At 38.2% G+C, this 17,695-nt stretch overlaps 1 protein-coding gene across 1 annotated transcript in view; it reads left to right on the forward strand.

Moving 5' to 3' along the window:
* The window catches only part of NRXN1 (neurexin 1), a 698,461-nt gene that overhangs the window by 661,585 nt on the left and 19,181 nt on the right, over positions 1-17,695 (forward strand).

Genomic DNA, 17,695 nt, shown 5'->3' on the forward strand with positions numbered 1-17,695 from the left:
TGTGATCCTTCAAAGAAAACTAGAAGGGCTCTAAGCAGGCTGTGTAGCGATAAATATCAACCTACATGTGTTCCTATATTGATGAAAAAAACCCTATTCCTTAATTTATTAACAACAAGGTCAGATTGGTAGTAAAAGAAGACAAACAATCTTTATTGATACTTACACTACTGGTTTAATAGAGAATAAATATTGCAAATGCTCACTATGACTGCATATGCTGTGGAGAGAAGCCTGCAATCTCCAAGTCAGTATCTGAGGATTATAATTCCCTGTTGGAGGCTTTGCTCCAGCATTTCCAGAACTCCTGTTTTGCAGCATCGTGCGGTGCTTGCACTTGCTGTATGTGCATTTTCCATGTACACGGGAACTGCCTAGTGCTCAGTCTGCTCCTGTTAAGTTGATGCAGGAGAGAACAGCCTTCCTTAAGTACAAATTGGCACATACAGCTGAGATTTAGCTATTAGCATCGTGTTATAATGGCACATTTAACTTTCAGAGCAGAATGAGTGTAAACACCCTGTCTGCCAGCATTTGGTGCGCCTTGTTGAGCTGGGGGAGTAGCCGCTCATGGAGGGGGGACAGCAGTAGGGGCAGTGGACTGGTGGTGTTGTACTTACTGCCCACCGGCAAGTGGGAGCTGCTGGCTGGGCCCCCTGTCCTGCTGTAGGAAACAAAATGCTCACTGTTCCCTGATTGACCACTTGGAGACTGCCAGCCTCCCATTTCTGGTGGTGGGTTGATGCCTGCCTTTTCCTTGAGGTGCTTTGCATGTAAAGCCACCGTGGTGTTGCTCAATCAAAACTGAGCCATGGCTGCAGAAGGTTTTAGAAGGAAGAAGCCATTTGCTTTTTGTCCTGCTGTTTTAACTAGAAGCTGTTGATAAAACTACAAGTGCAGAGCTATGCACACCTAGGTGGTAATTTCTCCTGAAGAAAATCCATAACCAGAAAAGGATTTAAGACTGCAGGGAAGGCTTTCATTTCCTTTGCTTTTCCAGTGCGAAAACCCATATGTAGTAGGAAAATAGCAGCTATCTAATGGAAAATGTGTATTTCCCATTGCCATCACAGGAAACAGAGATTTCCTGAGTTCTGTGTTGGTTTAAAATGCTACGATTAGGGGGCATTTGGAGATTTTGTGTGTTTGCAAGCAAATGGTGGGATAGGAGAGGACATGACAGCAGGCTTTTGCTTTGGTCCACAACACTACATTTACCTGGCATTGCGACTAATAAAAATGGGAGCCAAGACTGCCAAAGAAGAAAGAATCACTCAGTGTTGGGGTGCCCCCCGTATTATCAGGGTGGGAGGTACAGATGAGTTTTCTAGACATGTTTTCCTGAGTCAGTAGAGCCTCTGGGACTGCAGTGATGCCTTAAGTTTTAGCTTTCATGTTTTCCAGATTCTGTACTGCTTTAGTATATAACTCTGAACTTCATATAAAGTGTTAGCAAGTTCTCTTCACAGTTTAGTTAGACAAAACAATCCTTTTCCAACCTGAAAATCAAGGACACTGTTAAAGCTTCAGGCCCAAAAAAGTATAAACAACAGTGAATTGAGGAGAGCAGACTGGAAGGATGAGACTTCATAACCTGAATCTGTAATTGGCAATTAACCCCAACATGTAAATGGACCAAAACTTTTAAAAGTGTGAAAACGTTTGACCCGTTGTCTGTCTTGGGTGTAGTCTTGGCCAGGCTCTTGTACTGCCCAAGGTGTATCCTTTGAAGGTGTTTTTAATAAATACCTATTTTATTCCTTTAACACTGTCTAGCCTCTGTTTTAGGTGGCCTCTCAAGGCATCAGTAGGTGTCCATGTTTGTCACCCATCAAGAGGACTTTACTTTTTAATGTTAACCTCATCTTCTCTTCATGTAATTGTAATGTGGACAGTCGGGGAGGGAAGCTAAAGAGCAGCTCTATACACATCTGCTGATTATTGAAATCAGTTACCACTTGTTTTATTTTCTGGAGTTCTGGAGAAAAAAAAAAAAAAAAAAAAAAAAAAAAAAAGGAAGGGGTTAACTGGACAGCCTGTATGCTCTGAAAACAAAGCAGGTACTTCCAGACTGAGAATAAGCATGTGTCAAGTGTATTTTAGAAAATGCCTTTGCTCTAGTACTTGTAAAAATACTACAGGGAGTGACTAGCCTAGTACACATATTGATGGATGAGGTTAAGTATGACTTTCTCATATTGAAAAGGGCTTGTGAATTTTATTTACAGAAAATAAAGCTAAACAATTGCTTTGCTCAAAAAAAATTTCAGACATAGGGTTTTTTCCTAGGATTTTCAGCCTCCCAAATATGTAACTGTAACTTGCTAAAGTAGATATTCCAGATCTACTTTAATTCAGCCGTTGCTACACGAGGCTGTAAAAAATGAAGGAGGGGGCTGCAACATTTTCAGTGTGCTGAAGCAAAATATTAAGACATGCTGAAATACATGCATGCTGAGTCAATAGGCTGCAGATGCTGTGAAGGAAATCTTAAGGAACTGCCTCACTGTGTATCTGATGGAGTTTAGTGAGAGGCTGTCATTTTGGTAAGCAGAACACGGCCAGCTCCTCTGTGGCCTTGTTTTCTATGTAGGGCACTCAGTTTGTAGCATGATGGATCTTTCATTACCAAAGACTTCATTGTGAAATTAAGCATCATGTCCTCCTAGGACCCATCCTGTTCTGGCTGTTGAAGCAGTTTTAAAGTATAAGATCAATTAATAAAGTTAATTGGGGATTAAAGTACAGTAGGTTGAATAAAGTGCTTGTAGCTGGCTGAGTATATGACTTAAGCACCCCAAAGAGTCTGATATGTAGAGGTAGTTTGTCTATTGTCTGTGAATTTTATGTTCATAGATTGCTGTGCAAAACTGAACTAGCTTCAAACCTAAACCCTCCCAGCATATGGGATGCTTTGGCTCTGAGGTTTTGATTTCAGGCCTGAAGCTGCCCATTAATATCAAAAGTGTTGCACAATTGCATTTCTTTTAAAGAATGTATCCAGGAAAATTTAGTTTAGCTGAGCAGTGAAGTATTATTAAATAAACCAAATACATGCAAGGGTGATTCAGGTATTTCTGCTTTATCTGCTGCTTGGGCTTTTGAGAATACTTGAACATTGCATTTTCACACGTTTGTTTATGCTGAATCATTATAAAATTTTGCCTCAATCTTCAGTTTTCCTTTCTTTGCTTCCAAATAATAACCTGATCTTAAATAACCACTATTCAAAGCAGACCCCATTTGAATAATATATTATGCACAATAATTCAGGAAATGTATATTTATATGACTTTGCCTTCACAGAAAGAGCAGCTGAAATATCTAACTGAATGCATAGATATAAAGGGCTTTTCTTAGCATGATTAAGTATTAGTAACAAAACTATTCTTCCATTCCTAGTTGTTGGAAGTACATCACTGTAAGTAATTTACAAATCTTATTAGGATACAATGAGCACCAGGCAGTTTATATTCTTGTTAAGAACAGCATGCATGAGCTGAGCAGTAGGTTTGAGAGCTAGGCTGCCACTGATGCACGTTCCTACAAATAATTGCTATAGCAACATTGTCATAATGTCTGAAATCTACCTCCCTTGGGTTTACACATGAAATTTTCTTTATGGTGAAACAAAATGCCTTCTCAACTTGAAAATATGCTGTAATGGTGAGGCTATTGATGTCTTTTCCCTTTATAACTTTTTTTCTTCAAGTAATTAAATTTCAAATGTTGAAAAGCATAATGGAACATTAGGGGCAATCGTTTGCTGTCATAGTGTCCATTCATCATGAAATTCAGCATTATGAGGCTCCTTCCATACAATTAATCTCTGCAAATTGGTGTGGTCGGGTGAAGAAATTCCCTATGGGCTGTCTCACTTAACTTGTGGAGTTTTTTCTTTTCTTCACCTGAGTGCTTAGATGCTACACTTATGTTCTGTAAAAATCAATCAAAATAATGTACCAGAGTTATTATTTCTTTCTTTTCAAATTGCAGCACATTGTGATACAGGTTGTGTTTCTGAATATTAAGAAATCTTTGACTTACAGCATTGAAAGCTTGTGTTTTCAGTTGTTGTTTTCAGTTGTGTACACACCAGCATCCTTCAGGGACCCTAGTAATATAACTTGCATTTTTGCAATGGTTTTTGGCCAGATTCTGGATCCCAATTCCTGCTTTGTGGTGTTGGATAAAACTAGCAAGGATGCCCCAAATGGCAAAGGCTGCATAGCAGAGTAGCCAAGAAGTACTTGCCTGTTTGGCGTCATAGTGAAAAATGTTTGTATATGTCTGAGGACTACTTTTTTGATAGCTGATACAGGAGGAGAGGAGTGGAACACTGCTTTGCAGGCAGCTCCTTTGCTCCTCTCCCTTCCAAGCAGCTCAAAGTCAGTTCCTCTGTGCTGAAGCTTATTACAGATAATAAAGTTCGTGATACATGGGCAACATTAAGTGAAGAGTGTTACTCCATAATCATTATGATGATCAGAGAGCAACAGATGAAATAATTCCAGCCAGGCTCTCGGACTGGTGCAGTGAAGTCTGAACAATGACTGCAAAAGGGAGAGCACTGATGGCAACAGAGGACTTCCATCATCTGAGCAGGCTAATTAGAAATATTTCAGCAGGGAGACAAAGGTGAACAGAGGTTATAAAAAATAGATTTTGCAGAGGTATTAGGGAGAAGAGAGAGGTCCCATGCTCCAAAGGACTTCAGGAGAACAGCAGGGGAGGAGGAGGTTGAGTCCCTTGCGTGAGACCGTAGAGTACTAAAGGCAGGAGAAATCAATAACAAGCAATGTGTGAAGGTAGTTTTATAGCTTTGTTCAGATTTAAGGAATCTAGGGAATCTAAGATGTCTGAGGAGTCTAGTGATTGCATGTTTTTGTAAAGATGTTTAAAAACACCTTTGGGTACTAAGTTTGTGTGCTGCAATGCTGAAAGGAGACAGTATTGAAGTTTCCTTAGACTCATAAAAGCTTGAGAGACTTGAGTGTAGACTTGAATGTGACCCTTTGACTGCTGTCCAACAGGAGCAATCCAGGGGGATGCTGATAGTGACAAACTGCCTGAGTGCCTCGTGGTGAAGCAGTGGGAGAAGTTTTGCAATAGTCTGTTTGAATTCAGATTTTCTCACATGTTCATCTGCATCATTTTGGTCACAGTTTGCCCTCCTGACACCAGTACGTGGCTGTTAGAGGCAAGAGAGCTAAATCTGAAGAGCTGCAGCGTAGTGGAGTTTGCTCTGCAGTCAGTCACAGCGAGATGTCAGTGTGAGTGTAACAGCTTGTTCCCGTAAAGGGTCTGACATATCCCACTGCTGCTATTACACGGGGATAGATGAACCCATGCAGCTCCACCCCCTCCTATGCATGCACAGAGCAAATCCATGGGCTGCCTGGAGTTGCCTACCCTGCCCTCCAAAGCTACACACAAAACATTTGGTCTTTTCCCAGCAAAATTTATGCATCTGGGAGTTATACCAGTTTTAATTAACTTCATTTATATCACAGTAACATTCCCATACAGACAAGAGTGACAGACTCAGGGAGTTTAATTATAGCCTTTCCTGACATAGCATGCCTATTTAGGGAATCAGCTGAATGTTTTAGTTGCACCAGCAAGAACTTTTATACACCCATCAGAGTTTGAGCCTGGGTCTTATGAAATCCTTTTTACTTTTAAAGAGGAATCTTATGCTATCTTGCTGTTTGAACTCCAATAAAATGAAATTTCCATGCTTTTGTATTTGTATTTTCCTTGCTGTATTTCAACAGCTACAAAGTTTAATGAAAAGAAATTTTAACAGATAGCTGGTATGTTGTTGCCAGGAAATGGAAAGACCTTGTGAAAATACAGTGCCATACTGAATAACTGGGGTTAGATGGTTATTAACCAGATTAACGATATTAACCAAATTAACCACAGATGGTTAATTTCTCATTTCGCATCCTATTTTAAATTCTCTGCCATATTCCTAACTATTGCTCATAAGTTATGAACTATTGTTCATAATAATGAAGGTCAAAAATCCAGACTTTATGTGACTGAATAATTTTAACTTTTTTTTTTTTTTTTTTTTTTTTTTTGGCAAAACGGCAAAATTGTCTTTGCAGTATGAGTCAGAAGCGTGCTATGCTGCAGTAAGAACAGCGATTAGTACGTAGCCTTAGGCATACTCAAGTTTAATTCCCTATGGGTTTCGGCTCTCCGTTTTAAACAATATCACAAGAAATTATGGGCCAGATGCACAATTGAAGTGTGAACATTTTGTTTCTCTGGAACTGTGTGGCTTTACACCAGCTGACATTCAAATATGTTGTTATTAATCTGTACCAGCATTTTATTTAAGATGGCATCAGATTGTGCAGACACAAGCCATGTGAATTAAAGCTTCAAGTCAGGCTTGAGTTCTGGCATTCCCTAATTGTCGGGTGTTCATTCTCTTTCACACTTAAAATTTTCCAAATCGAATGTTTTGTATCATGGTTTTCCAAGTTCTTTTCAAAACAAACATCAGAAACCTGTTCCACTATGCACCATGGAACTGACACCCTGAAATGGACTGCTGGAGCCTGTGGATTCACCTGGCAGATCTCTGCCTTACACTTATATCTTTTAAATGATGGATCCCAATGGGCCAGACATCTGCTGGAAAATTGAAGTCTTTGCTAGATTAGCAGATTATGATTGACAGTGAACAGAAAGCTGAATTCTTGGTGCTGGTTCCAATGGCTACAAATCTGTGATTTTTCCAATCTGTAATAATTCCAGTGACTGGTTCAGCATCCTTTGTCCTTATTCCAAACTTCCCCATGCCCACAGTTCTCCATGGCTCTCCATGTGCCACTTTGCTGATTTACTGTAGCTCTTTTTCCCCTCATCCTCTCTTCTCTTTGTCTGTGTCCCCCCAGTCTTATAGCAAGCACAGTAGTGTTCAATTTTCTTCCCAAATCCTCCAGTATCTTACCTCAGTTACTTTTCACACATTCCTGGCCCTTCAACTCAGTTTCTCATCTTGCCATTTTTCTGAGCCTAGTTTTTCTCTCCTTCCTACTCAAGTCTAGCCTATTCCTCCACACTACCCAAATGCCATCAGCGTTGGTATGGACAGCAGAGGGGAAATTGTCTTCCAGTCCTCAGTTCCTCTCTGGTACTGGAAAACCACCACCTATTCCTTAAAGCAACACCATATTTTTAGGTCCCAACCTCAAATGCCTCCTGTGTGAGATGCAATTTTTCTTCGCCTGCATAGATTTTTATACATGTGATGAAAAAGGGAGGTTCCACAATGTGGTTATAATCAACATCTGCTTGTAAATAATATCACAGCAATCACCTGGAGCATCTCCTAGCTGTGCAAAGCCTGCTGAATTCCTGAGGTGTGTTTCTCACCTGAATTTTGACTGCACTTATGAAACAAAAGTATCACCAACAAACCCAAACACCCCTGCAACAAACATACACTTTCAGAAACTGTGTAATTAATAGTATCTCTGAATCCGTGGCTTTAATGAAACTTATTTTAATTGAAAGACAATTAGGTATTGTCTTTTTCCAGTGCATGTGTAGCTAACTCTTGTTGGTATTACCAAGATGTACTTGCAGAATGCAGCTACTCTGTGGAACATTTCTCATCCCTGCAGAAATAGTAGTTAATTTCCTCAGTATTTCCCCTGATCCTGCCATTATTGTTTGGGTTTTTAAATTAAAACATTAAGATAAGGAAATGTGGGAATTTTTTAGTAGTAGAACTGGTTGCTTTATATTTGAAAAGGCCAGGCTTCAAATACAGGTTTGTGGGATAACAGCTTCAGTTTTGCTTTTCCTGTTAGGGGTAAACCTGTGAAAACTGGTGATACTGGGGGATAAAATGTGACAAAGGGTCTAATATCTGGGGGGGAACAGTGTGCCTTCTATGACCCTCAAAAAGCTTAAATTGTATTGTTTACTGTAAGACTTGAGGAAGGAAAATGTTGGCAGTGGGACTAGGGCTCATATTTCTTCAGGAAAGGAAAACTGTGTTTGAGAGAGGGATACTAGCAGATGCTTACTTGATCTGACTGATTCAAAATAATTTACTTTGAGCCAAAGACATGCTCCAATGAACTTGAGAACATGGTATGGGTAGGTCAATGTTAAATAGAAGATCCCATGTTTCCTCTGTTGTCTCAGACTCTTAGTTGTCTCTGGAGCAAGATGAGATGGCTGATTTACCTAAATGGCGAAAAAGCAGTCTAATAAAGTAAGCAGTTTCCTACATATCTTCCAAAATTAGTATTTTGTGCTCTGTATTTACAAAGGTAGGAAAACTTTTTCCACCCTGAAAATATGCTGAAAACAGAGACTCCATATGAGTTTCAGGAAGTATTTCTTCTGAAGGGCTTTCCTTGCCTTCCACTCTTTTGAGACCCATAAAAATATTCCCATGGATACCAGTAGACCAATTGTGTGACACAATTTAATAGGCAGGGACACTCACATAAGTAAAACCAGCAGTACTGAAATTGTATAAAAAGATGGAAGTATAGCTTATAGTCAGTACCTTTCTAGCTTTGCTGTAGTTTCATAACTAAATCACAGAATCACAGAATACCAGGTTGAAAGGGACTTCAAGGCTCAACCAGCCCAGCTGAGTCTTAAAAGTGTCCAATATTGATTCCAGTAATTTCTCTAACATTATTAGGTTTTGCAAAGAATGGTCTTAAAACGTGATTAAATTAAAAAAAAAAACACAAACAAAAACAAAAACAAAACAAAACAAACAAAAAAAACCCAACAGCAACAGCAACATAAAAAAGCAGCTCAGTTAAAAGCAACACCACTTCCCTAACAAAAACTCAAATTGTCAATCTTGAACACTTTACTAATCCTATACTTGAGTTTCCTGAGATAAATACAAATGCAACAAGACTCATATTCCAAAAATTTGGCAGTCTTTGTACATGTGATTGGTAATACAAAAATATAAATTAAAAGATTTCCTATCATTGTTGTAATGTTGCCATTTAATAAGCACAGTCTCTGAGTTAATGCGAAAAAGTCTCCACTGTGTTTTGTGCCTTTAGAATTAATGGAGACCAAAATGTTTACTTCAGCAAAAGAGATGGCTAAAAATAAAATTATACCAGAAAATAAAAGCATAATGCCCAGAAACATTTCCCTCGTACTTAGAGGCAAAATAATTTTCTCGCCTAGGAGAAAATAATAGGATTGCATTTCATCAACCACATTCTATTCCATATATTTTAGGCTCAGTGCAAATGTAAAAATAAAACAAAAATCAAACTGCATTTTTGTTGTTCTTGCTCTGAAATTAACTATGGTGTTTATGGGAGAAGAATATGGATGTTCTGGAAAGGCTCTTTGAAAAGAAAGCACCAAGAGAATTTTAAAGAGTTTACAGATTATCTGTCCCTTGTTTTCAACCTGTTTTCTGGGGGAAATAAGTACAAAACAGGTAAGTTGAAAAGTAGAACATCTTCTCCTGATCAGTATGATCCATGGCAGAACTATTTGTAATCACAGAATGAAAATTAGCCAACAAAATTATTTCTGGAACACAGAAATGTTTACAACCACTGTGAATCTAAAAGTACGATGAGGAAAAGAGTAAAGCAGGTGGACTCATTTGTTCTTATCCAAGCAGCCATGACTGCTTTCACAAATGGCACAATATAACTAATAGGCATTATGCAATTAGGGTACCTGTGGTTTTGGTAACTGGCATGTTGCCAGTTTACTCCCATTTTCAAGGGATAAAATCCAGTTTTGTGCCACATCTCTTCATCAGGTGTTTTTCTTCTCCAGCATGAGAGAAAAACTAGCATTGGGGGTAGTTGTGCCTGCACCTTCATGTGAGTTACTCCGGGCTCTGGGTCCGACCAAGCTGAGGGGTCAGCAAGCAGTTCCCAAGGGCATGGAGAGGGTCCTGAGAGCAGGGAGTGAGCTCCTGTTTCCTTCAGTCCCACTGCAGAAGGGAGGGAGAGGGCAAGATGGATCAAAGGGAATAGTGAACATATGATAGAGAGCTCATACCTTGCTCATTCCCAGCTAGCTATCCCCATATTTCCAGTAGGAGGGATAGAAGCAGTTTTGTCTTTTTACTGTGCCTATAGTTCTGAATCAGTCACAGACAGTGCCATACTGGTTTTTGGAAAGGAAATCAAACCCTGCTCTGCTCATCTGGCACTGCAATACAAATTTAGGTCTTAATCAATGCAAAGATACTCGTGGTGCTGACATGACTCCTTGTGCTCAAGGGTTTATGACATGAGTTGGCCTTGATGTGAAGCATGTGGAAGATGGACAATTCACTCTTGATTGCAACCAGCACTGCTTCAAAACATTAGTCCAACATTCAAACATCAGTTGTTCCTTGATGCAAATATCAAATGACCTCAAAAAATAAACCTTCTTCTCCTAGTCTTGGTACTCTGTCACTGTGTTGTTGCTGTTTGCTCTGCTTCCAAGAGCCACAACCAGTACAGGATCAGCTGTTTCAAGAAGAGAAGTCCAAACTAGCCCCTGCTGTTACACAGTGAATGTTCTGTTATATATCTCCTTGCAAAGCCTTTAAATATGGAAGAGTGGCCAAGGAAAAATTTATTAATGGAGATGTGTGCGTTTTCATTTATTACCCAGCTGGGAGACAAACATGGAGGAAAACCAGTGGGATAATTTTCCAGGCAGCAACTCCAAAAAGTTTCAAGAGGGGACAAAAATTGTGATATTTTTAAAAAAATTAATACAGAAATTGCTTTTGGTTTACATCTGTGAATCCATATGTTGGCAGGAGGTAAGGAACATGACCTGATGGGAAAATGTTTGGATTATTTTCTTATCTTTTTAATTATAATACTTTAATTTTTAATGATTAGTGCAGGAGGGCTGCCTGGCTATCTGTCCAGGTAGAACATTGTAGCTTTGCCAGAATGTGGATTTTCTCAGCTCTGTCTCTACTTCTTTACAGATGAGATGAGTGACTCTAAGACTTTGACCCAAAGCAATTCACTTCAAATTACAGAGCTTAAAGTCCACACAGTTTTGTTGACATAATTTTACTATAAATCCATTTCTCAAATATATTCCCACTATTTGTGGCAATTTTGGCCCATAAAAATTTAGATTTTGGGTGGAGGATGGCGGCTGGATAAATACAGAAGTTTTTCTGCACAGAATTAATACTATGGATTTTAAGGCTGTTGTGTGGGAAAGATAAATTGTCTGTGTGTAGAGGGGGTGGAGGCTAGAATTGAGGTGACTCTTTTGCTGTGTGGAGCAGGTGTATTTCCATCACTGTGGGGATTTGAGGACAGAGTCTGAAGGGCCCCTGCAAGGCATCGGAGGCAACGTCTTGAGCTTCTCCCCTGCACCTCTGAGTTTAATTTCTTCAAAATTCATTTCACTGACTGAAAGGCCTTGTTGTATTTGGTTGCTATATCCTTGAGGTTTCTTTTTCTTTTTTTTTTCCTGTAAGAGGAACTTATTAATCAAGGCTTTTGCTTTCTCCCAGCATCAAACAGTGGCAATTCAAGAAATAACATGGTAGTATTAATTAGATCAGAGCCAGTGTTGAGAAAGTGTTTCGATTTCCAGTTACTGTATTTTCACATTATAGGGTAATAACATGTCAGCAGTTAGCAAAAGAGTTAATAAATAATGTGCATGTGCTTGAAATATTAACATTTTAATACCCATGTCCAGAAATAACGATTTTCAGTAGCACAGTGCTGAGAAAATACTTTTTGGATGTGGGTGGATGAGCAGTAATTGATGCACATGTACTTGTTTGACCTATAGCAGGTTAAATACAATGTTCGAGGTAGTTGTCTAAACAACAAATCATCTAGAGCAGATATTACTGTTACATCACTATTGTCTCTTTCCCAGCATACTGCCTCATGCAATGGGAGGTTATTAACACCAGATGAGGAGTACACCTGATTAATGTGACATATTCAAGTTTCTTTTTACAACTCTCTCAATAACCAGCCACAAAGATCTGCTTCATACACCGAGAATTAAATTCAAATTTTGTAGTCTTGGTTAGAAAATTGTGCAGTTAATCCTATCCTGAAAAATGAAATCTGAGTTTTTCCACATGAAGTCCTTTGTGATGTTGCATATCCTGTTGGTTTCTGTCAACACTCCCATTGATTTAGGTTACTTTATTCCTCCATTTAAAGGGGGAAAAAGGAATATATACAAGGGATTAGTTTTGGGGAAAGTCCCTCTCTGCCACAGAAATTAATATGTCCAATACAAAAGTACAAAAGGACTACTCTGAGCTCCTTTATGCAGATGTTGCACAAACCATATTTTTCAAGGAAAGTGTGCTACAGCTAATGAGGAAGACAGTAGTGTTCATCTGTTGGGTTTCCAAAACCTTTGTTTATACCGTGGCTGTAGCTCTATAGGCTTCTGCTAAATTGAGGCAGACCTTTATGTTTTAAAATCACTTGTAGCTGATTCTCTCTGAACTAAATTGCAATTATTTGAATAAGCTTTGTTTTCAGGAGGAAAAATGAAGCAAGCAGAGATGATAATTAAGCATTACAGAAAAGGGAGAAAGGAGAAATAGAGGTTTAATTTCCTTGTCTTGCATCTGAAAGTATGTTTTCAGACAGTCATTTGCTAACACTTGTTGGATTCTTACCCATTAATCTTCACATAATCATGTCCCTTGATATCAAATCCCTTGTATCCCTTTTGCCACCTTGTCTCCTTTTGACCTCACCAATAATTTTTCACTTCCTTTGTTAATTCCCCTCCCAACACAACCATGCCCCACCTTCCCATGCCTTGACCATGCCCTTCATCTTAACCATGGGTGCTGCCTCTCTCTCTCTCTGTGCCGCCCTGCCTGTCTTTATCTTTACACTCACCAGACGTTCCCAAACACATGGAGTTTCCTTGGAGTGGCTTTGCAGCCTCGGTAGTGCTTGCCGGGCACCATCTGTTCCCAGCATCTCCTTGGCCAGTCGCAGGCTTCTGCCTGGCTTTCCTGTGCCTGCTTTCTTTATGACCTTCCTTCCTGCTCTATGGGAGCATAATTTTGGGAAACGTGCTAGATCAGAGCCTGTGTAACTGCCAGAGCCTCTCGGTAGCATCCTCACCTGACCCTTCCCATCCTCTGCTCCCTCTCCTACTCATTTGTTGTCCAAAATCAAACTCAAAGCTCCTCAGAGCAGAACCTTTGCCTTCCAGCTGCCTTTAGCACCAGGCACAACAGCACTGGTCTCTGGTGTCATTCAGCCTAAGAGCTGTACAAATAAATTAGAGTAATTGTGAATTACGCAGTTGAAGTTCTCATATAAAATAATTTAAAGAGTAGTCATAAGGGGTTGTGACGATTATAATTCATATAATAATTTAGGAGTGCTAGGTTTTAGCTATTGTGTAATTTGCTTGCAGTTCTCATTGGATAAAGTATATTATTGAACAAGAAAGGAATAAACTATATTCAGAGTAGCTGTGGGGTGCTATGATTTAAAGGAGACCTGGTGCAATACTACAGCAGAAAATATGCAGGATCCATTATACTGTTAATGAATGCACAGCTCAGATTGGTGATTTAATTTTTAGGTCATATTTCTCTTGTACCCTCAGGTATAGTAGACTTCATACATAAAACCGGAAGAAGTTGGTGTGTATTTCATCTCAGTCATGCAAAAAAAATGGATAATAATAAAAAATTACTTCCCTGTATTGTTTATTCATTTGCAATTATTTCTTTTAATGACATAGCATTCAAAGAGCACTGTTAGAAGGGCACAGCCATATTTTCTGGTGCTAGTTTGGAACCAGTGATAGTAACCTTTGAGGCAGCTTGATATTTATCCATAGCTACAGACTGTCACTGTATTTAAGTCATGACTACAGCGTCAGTTTTTCATCTGGCCAGGAACTTTCTTGAAATAGTCACCATTTCCTTCCTCAGGCAAGGTGGCAGATTGGTGATATTTTAAACTGTCTCTTGGCTGAGAGACAAATCTCAATTTTTTTATTTTTGCAAGCAGACCTAGCTGATGTAAGCAAGACCTATTCCTGCAGGGGCCACACCCTCAAATAGTTGTCAGAACCAACATTCTGCAATGACTTCTACTTTTACTAAATGTGGGACCTTTTTTGCTCCATTTTTTAATTGTCAGGTTAATTGTAAGCTTTCTTGATATGTGTACAGATGTCCAACTTTTTTTGAGAATCCACATTTTACAGTGGACTGCATTGTAAATCGCACAGTCATAGCTGCAAATTGAATATGAAATATCTCTGAAAATAGAAAAGAAGCAATTAAAGAAAATTCTGTCTGACCTTTTACACTGTACACCTACTATTTTTTTTTTAATCTCTTACAAGTGGAGTATCACCTCTTAAATGAATTTGAGCAACTCACCCAAGAGACATCCTAATCCGATCGTGTATGATGATGATGATACCAGTTGGATGTTATCCTATTAGGTACTCACTGTAAATAAGGGATTTGCCACTGACTTTTAAATCCTTGATTAATGAGAATGCTTGAAGCAGTGTCCTGTAAATTAGCCACAGTGCTATCAACAATGGCAATTCACTTAGGAGAACTGATTTGTTTTAAATCTTCCCATCCAAATTAAAAAGCATGAGGAAAAGATAATGTCAAGTAAGTAAAACACATTATCTTGCATAATTGATCTGCACCCCATGGCTGTCTGACACTCTTAGCTCTAAATTCTGCTCTCTCTTCAGGTGAATTTCCATCAGTCAGAGCTCTTCTGGAGAAAGAACTCCAGAAACTACTGGCCCACAGTATTTAATTTATGTATTCTTTATATTCTCTAGTGTGTTAGCTAATTCTGAATTGCAATTTGAATTCTGTCAAGCAGACCATTAGCTTTCATTTGTAGTTTGGTCACTGCCATCTCACCTGGCTTTCACAGCTTCTTTGCTCTTTTTTTCTGATAAAAATATATATGAGTAGCAGCAAAGGGGTATTTGGCTTTGGGGAAAGGGGAGAATAGAGGCAGGTTGTGTCACATCTTTTAATTGATACTTAAACTTGAATCCTTCCTCACATATTTTTCTGAAGAAAAATACTTTTCACATCATCTTATCCCTTTGCTTCTTATTCAGTTACTGATGCTTGATTTATTGCTTGCAAGAAAATTAGTATTGACTTTGAAACACACATTACTTCCTTTAATATGCTGAGACATTAATGAGGTCTTTCTCGATATTCTATATTCGCATTTATTTAAAGTATTCATTTCTGTACCCATAATACACGTGTATTTTTATCATCTAAGAACAACCCTTCCTTCTTGTACAAGTATGAATACTCTTTCTATAGACTGGAATTAGTGTAACTTTATAAAGACAGTTTTGACATTCTCTTATAAGTAGCTGAGCAAAGTATCTCTCAGGCGTTGATACTTAAAGTGTATTATTTTTCTGATGATTTTGAATTACCAGAATTTTGAATGTACCGCAAATTGTACAAAAAAGTAGAGTTACCTAAAGTCTTGCCATGCTGTCCTATGTCAAGAGAGACTGCAAAAATCCCATTAATCTGTCTGATTGTTTCTTCTTGGGTCACTCAAGTTGCAAGGGTGACTCATCGGCACATGTGCCAAAGCACCCCTAACCAAAATTCCAGTTTGACCAGCAGATCTGAGACCATTTCTTGCTGTGATTATTTGGTATGCAGGTGATCCTCTCTGTTTAATGGTCTTTGTGTAGAGTTTCTCAGTGATCAACTTATAAACATTCATAATTCTGGCTGCAGGTCATAAAAGTATTGTCTTGTCCAGTGTTGTGGGCAAAAAGAAAAATCTGACACTCTGGCTTCACTGACCAAATTGAAACTCTTTGGGAGATGCATGATACTTTATGTACTTATTATTATGTTTTTATACTTAATGGTTGTGGGGTTTACAGTACTGATATATTTTTTATGGGCAGGCTTTGTAAGCTACTTGGTTATTTTATCTTTATATTAAAAAAAAAAAAAGTAATTTTCCTCAAAGAGACTAAGATACTGGTTTTTGAACATAAAAGGTTTTCATCTGGGAAAAAGAAACGGACATTGGAAATTCAAGAGGATGTTTGCAGCTGGCTTTTGTTCCAATTTTGGTTTCTACATGGTAGAAATAAAGGACAACTAGAAAGCTTTATTGGGTGTTTTTTATATTTTGCAAATCTGCCAACTAATTTTGGCAGTATTTCAGCTTTACAGTTGTTTCCTCTAGCTACAAATTTTCTCAGCTATAAGGAAGAATAATTTTTGTGATTATGGCATCCAAACATAGCTGTTGTCTATAGCCTTTTTTGATTACCTTCACCAAGTTACTTCATTCTGTTATGCCTCAGTTTTTTACGTCTAAAATATATTATTATTATTAAGGGCTTTTCTTTGTTATGCTTCACATATTAATGAATGTATTCCTGTATCACTTTCCTACTTCAGAGAAGTGCTGAAAGCTTATATTCATTAATATTCTTGAAGCATGACAAAGTAAAGCCTATTACTGTAATATGCTTCGCTTTAAAACCCTAGTTAGAATAATAATGATAAACAACATTGCTTAGCCTTTGGCCCTGCTGAATAGATATAAAATTTTTGCATCTTCAGATTTAAACTGATTAAGGAAAACTTTAATGTGTTTTATGTCCCTCCTCTATATCCATGGAGAGATAAAGGAAGAAAGTTTTGCATTCACTGAAATGGGTTGTTGGAATATTTATCGTTTAGGAATCCAAGAATGGCTTTTTGCCTGCTATGTCCTTAGCCTCTTGTTTGAATATGGTGTAGTATTTTATTCTCTCCATGTATTTCCTTTGGTGAAGTTTCAAACGGACAGTTATGAAATGCCTTGCCCATAGGAAAAGCATCTTCCTAACCTCTTTAGTAATTTCTTGAGAAATGACCAGGTGCATGACAGTTTATATTTCCCTGCTATTATTTCCCTGAATTACTGTAGACGTTCTTATTAAATTTCTAAATGACTGTTGTCAGAGATGGCTTGAAAATATATTAATTTTTTCATGCTGACTGATTGATTGCCTCCATGTTTCATTTTATATCTCCTTGTTGTTGCACCATAAGAAGCAGTAGATAGGAATTCCCCAGTCTTTTTTTCAACTTTTATGATGTGTTATACCATACATCCCTTGGTTTTTCTCCTTTGTCTTGATTTATATGATTTCTTTATACAAAAAAATTGTCCAAATGCATTTTGGACCTAGGACCTAAACATAGCACTCACACAATACTTCACTTACTTAAGAAAATAAGATGTTTTCACTTATTTAAGAAATAAACCATAATAATTTCTAGCATATACACAGTTATTATTCTTTTCTTCCGTTGACTTTCTTTTCATTAAATAGTTTTCAGCTCAGTGAGAGACATGTTTGTTTCTTTTCCTTTTTTGTGGCTCTACATCTGTGAAAGCAAGTGCAGTTAATGGAGAAAACATCACTACATTTATACTAGTTTTAACAGCTGCACTGCAGGCAGTTCATTATTTTGACTTGTTTTTTAATGCCCTCAGTGTTCTCAGTAATATCATACTAGAGATATTGGAGATAAAGAGGGAAGACCAGCAGCCTCAATATAAATATTCTGTGAAGAAAAAAAAAAAAAAAGTGTAAGCGCACACACTGGATATCTAACACGGTTCTAAATCCTGACAAGTGCAAATTGAAAAGCAAA

This window comes from Hirundo rustica, chromosome 3, assembly GCF_015227805.2.
Source record: "Hirundo rustica isolate bHirRus1 chromosome 3, bHirRus1.pri.v3, whole genome shotgun sequence".
In the NCBI taxonomy this organism is placed as follows: domain Eukaryota; kingdom Metazoa; phylum Chordata; class Aves; order Passeriformes; family Hirundinidae; genus Hirundo; species Hirundo rustica.